This window comes from Montipora capricornis, chromosome 3 (genome assembly GCF_036669925.1).
Source record: "Montipora capricornis isolate CH-2021 chromosome 3, ASM3666992v2, whole genome shotgun sequence".
NCBI lineage: Eukaryota > Metazoa > Cnidaria > Anthozoa > Scleractinia > Acroporidae > Montipora > Montipora capricornis.
Window position 1 is genome coordinate 49,691,613 of NC_090885.1, and position 5,000 is coordinate 49,696,612.

Genomic DNA, 5,000 nt, shown 5'->3' on the forward strand with positions numbered 1-5,000 from the left:
TGAAATTCTACGATAAATGGAATAAACGGAAACGGAAATTTTGATCCATTTCCATTGCTTTTGTGTTCGTCACGTTCATAGCTAGATGTTTCGATGTTTGGGTATTCACGGTTTCAGCGGTGTCCGTGTGAGAGCGAGCGGAAGCGAGACTTTCGGGTCACATTCGATTAGATTGAGAGAAGAATATAAAGAGATTACGCGCGTGAAATGCGAAAAATAAATAATGAGTTCCTATGCAGAATTTACGTTTTTCTCAGAAGAAGAGAAACTACAGTTGTTGAATGGAAGCGGCACTCGATAGTTTCCCACATTTCGGATTGTTACTTCGATTAACACTGCTGTTAGTTATTCACACGCGTTTTTGACATAAATTTTTAATTTTGTAGTTGCTTAGGTCTCACATTTCTTGCGTGTTTTACTGAAATAATTAGTTGTTTCACTTTAAGAGTAACTTAATTGTATCAAGACCTCACAACAGCAGTCGCTCCTTTTATCATCTGGAAGGCAAGAGATCAGCTCTAACGAATCAAAATTTAAGGAATCATTGGACATCTCGTAGATTAAAGTAAGTTGAAAACTTTCCAGTTTGTTGTACATCGTTTGGTTAAAGTGCCTTTTATTTGTTCTTTATTCGATTTCCGTTTAAATATTGCTAGTGCTAATCACCCTTACTAATCACCGTTACTGAATTGCGCAGGGCGCGGTTCACAACATCGGGCTGAAAGCATAGAAAGGCGCCTCTGGCTGCCGCTATACAGTCCATGTTTGATGTAAGAGCACAGCACCATAGCTAGATGTTCATTAGCCGGAGTACCCGGAGAAAAACCCTCGAGTCAGGTTAAGATCGACTGAAACTCAACCCACATGCTGGCCGAGGCCAGAATTGAACCCCGGCTCGAAGTGGTCGGAGGCCCGATAGATACCCACTAAGCCACCATGACCCCCAAATCGCGTGATTAGCCTTAGATCAGTTTAAAATGTTATTTTGGTAGTGGACAAAATTTTTTACACTCTTTCTATTCATCTCATCCCCCCCCCCCCTCCCCCCCAAAGGAATGTGGTTTGATACCCCGATTATTTGCGCTTCTTGTAAACAACTTTGCTTTGGGTCTGGAAAGGGGATGGGGTATTTTAGGTCTTTTATTGTAGTTGTTGTCTAATGGTCTCAACTACTTTTGTCCAAGGTTGTAGTTTGAACGACATACGAGGACGGAAGAATACACAAGAACACTCAGCCACAGGGCTTAATTAAGGAATTCACGTTTATAAACTTCTATTTCCTGTTTTGAGTCTAATAGTTCAAGTTTTTTATTGCTATAACAAGTTCCAAGAATTTCTGAAATAAACTGTGCGTATTGAAATATCAGTCTCTGTTCTATTGCACTGTGGGTTGACTTGGCTCACGAATATAATACTACCTCGTCCCCTACAAACACATCCACATGCTATACTGTGCCTTTCCATAGTATTCACGACAAAAATAGGCCAGACAAATATCAAACTACTCGGAAAAAAAAGCAAAGAAAACAGTCGAGAATCAAGGAATCACACAATTCTTCGATAAGAAATGATAAATTCTTGTTTTGACCCGAAAGCCTCGTTTTCGCACCTTCTGAAACTAACACCGCTAAGACGTGGGCTCAACTGTAATATAATAGCAGCTATTACAATCTCCAGTTTGATTGGCCACTACACCTCACTGTGTAAACAGTCTATCCTGAAGTTAAAATAAATACGTTTCGTTTGTGAGGAAACGAAAAAAAAAAAAAAAAAAAAAAAAGTAGTGTTTCGTTTCCGGACTGAGAAGCTGTGGGGATGATGAGAAATATGCCGCATTCGAGTTCGATCCACTGGCCTGTTTCTTCCATTTTACGAGTTACCAGAAGTACTTGTTGGGTTCCTAGGTTTTTTTCTTTATTATTTTTGAATTCACTCAGCCAGCATTACTCCTGGGAGAATCCAGTTTCCGCTCCTTCAATACCACCCAACACAATGCCAAACGTTTTTGTGTAACATGCACCACAGGCAACCCAGTTTATGCATACGGAGTCTAGTTTAAGTTCTACCAGCATCACAGGACAATATTCACCCGAACAAGGTGAAATTCAGCTCAGTGGTAGAGTGGGCCGAAGATAGAATCAGGTGGTCGTCACGTAGGTTCGACTCCTGCAAAGGGGTACTCAAGGTCTTTCCGATTACCTCCGATACAACATCTCTTTATCTCTTGATCAGCATATGTCGTAATGGCGGGCGGCCACGTTTATCGAGCTTCCTGAACAAAACGACGCTATGGTCACTAAACAGGAGATTCAGACACTTCTCAATGAAGCGATCAAGCCCTTAGAGAGGAAAATTGATATTATGTCAACAAACTTTGCTGAACTCAAGGAGTCAGTGGAGTTTTTGGATGAAAAGTACGAAGACGTTCTCTCACAGCTTCGGCTGGCTAATGAAAAATACATGCAGCAGTCACGAAAGTTAAACGAGTTAGAGTCCGCGTTTGAAAATGAAAGGAAGAAGAAATCAAGAAACTACAGCTACCTTTGAAAGTATGGCAAAGTATCTTCGTAGAGACTGTCTGGAAATATCTGGAATACCTTTAAGCGAAGACTAATCGACGAACGATATTGTGATAGCGGTTGGTAAGGCGATCAATGTTCTTGTCAAGGAGGAAGATATCTCAACATCTTATCCCCTCCCGTCCTATAATTCAGACGCTCCACCTAAGATTATTGTTAAATTTACTCGTAGAGATGTGCGCAATGTATTTTACGCTAATCGAAAAAAACTCATCAAGATAAGGACGAACGCGCTGTCGGATTTAGATGTAACGGACCAAGAAAACATCTACATCTCCGAATCTTTGACACCTTTTAAGAAGAAGCTCTTTGGTGAAGTAAATAAAGTTAAAAAACGCTTGAGGTGGAAATATATCTGGAAGCAAAATGGAAGGATCTTCGTGAAAGAGGCAGAAAGAACCAAGACCGTTTATATTGACTCGTACATAGACCTGGAAGATTTCAAACGCAAATATGGCTAAGTCTTGTGGTTTATTTACTAATCTGGTCTTGATTTGGAATTCTATTTCTCAAGCAGGAACAAGTAAGCTTCTAGTTATTTCTATTTCTTTCAAGTGTACTTTGAATTTTTCTTGCAATTTATGTTTGCAATTAACTTTAATTTTGTAGTGCCCACAAAAAAATCAACACTAGTACATGTACTGGTGGCTTAATTATTGATTACCAGTTTCCTTTTCACGACCTGACTGACATTGAGCTTTCAAGAACTAAGGGGTTCTTGGATTTACCGGTCAAGTGATCGATTCAACGGTAAATTAGATATATATAAAGGTATACTTGAGTCCCCAGACAAAAACGACTCATCAGAATATTTGTATGAAACTCGTTTCGAGTCAAAATATTTTTCTATTAAGAAATCTGATAAGCTTTTCAACGAGGCCGCAAAACATAGGTTTTTTATTGCTGCATTGAAACACACTTAGTCTGGGTATGCAATGTATCTTTATTACATGACATTTTATTAATAGTAGAAACTCGGCCTGGTGTTATTGCTATTTCTGAGACAAAAATCAATGAAAATTCTTATGTAAATATACTTTCCTGGATATAATTTTGTTAACACCAATTCAAAATCACAGGCCGGAGGCGTTGATCTGTACCTCGCTAACAAACTAGAATTTTCAAGGAAGACTGATCTTGGTATCTCACACAATGGAATTGAATCATGCTGGGTTGAGTTAGCATGTCACAAACAAAAAAAACATTGTTATTGGCTGTATATACCGGCATCCGAACAATGATAGGTCATTCTTTTATGAAACTCTTAAAAAGCAATTAGAGACTCTGAATAGTAAGGGAAAAGGAAGTGTTGCTCCTTGGGGACGTAAATATAGAGTTTCTAAAGTACAACAAGGACGCCCAAACCTCAGAATATATGGACATGCTCTTTGATTTAGGATTTATGCCAGTCATAACAAAAGCAACCAGAGTGACCGATCACACCTCCTCGATCTCTCATTGATCACATTTACACAAATGCACCTGAAAAGGTCATTAAATCAGGTATCTGCTTAGCGAACATCTCGGACCATCTTCCAGTGTTTTGTACAACAGCTAAAACGTTACCTACTTCAAACGAAGCTAGATATTTTCGAGATTTTACTCACTTCAACCATAATGCGTTCCTTCTAGATTTATCTAGCATTGATTTCAAAACACTAGTAAATGCTGATGTTAATGAAAGCATGTCTAATATTTTAAATAATTTACGTACAGTCACGAACCGTCATGCTCCTGTACGCAAGGCTTCAAGGCAGAAGAAAAAGCAACTGGAAAAATCTTGGGTTTCTCAACTGAAAGTCTTCTGCTACATCTTACTGAAGCTTGGAGAGAGGCTTTGGATGGAGGTCGCAAGGTTGGAGTGTTATTCATTGATTTCCGTAAGGCTTTTGATTGTGTAAATCACACTATCCTTGTTGAAAAACTTAAAGGAATTGGAGTTGTGATTAGTATGTCGAATTGGATCAATGATTACCTCTCCAACCGTGTGCAAAGGCCTCAAGTTAATGGTATAAGATCGGATTTAAGACCTGTTAAAGTTGGAGTACCCCAAGGGTCCTTATTAGGTCCCAGACTCTTTGCAACTTATGTAAATGATTTACCAGATCATGTTAACGGAGGGGCGTTATATATGTATGCGGACGATACAACAATTTATGTAATAGGTGACACTGTTGATGAGATCGTTCTTGTTTTACAAAAGGTTCTTGACCGGGTGTATACCTGGTGCCTTTGTGATTAGACTGATTATTCACGAGGGTAAATCTGAGGCAATGATTTTGAGCATTAATCCCTTCATTGGTCCTTTGAAACCTCTGAAGTTGGGTGAGGATTTTATTCAGTACATATCCTCTACTGCTTGTCTCGGGGTTACCATCGATGATAAACTGTCTTGGTCTCAGCATATTAAATCAATTTGTA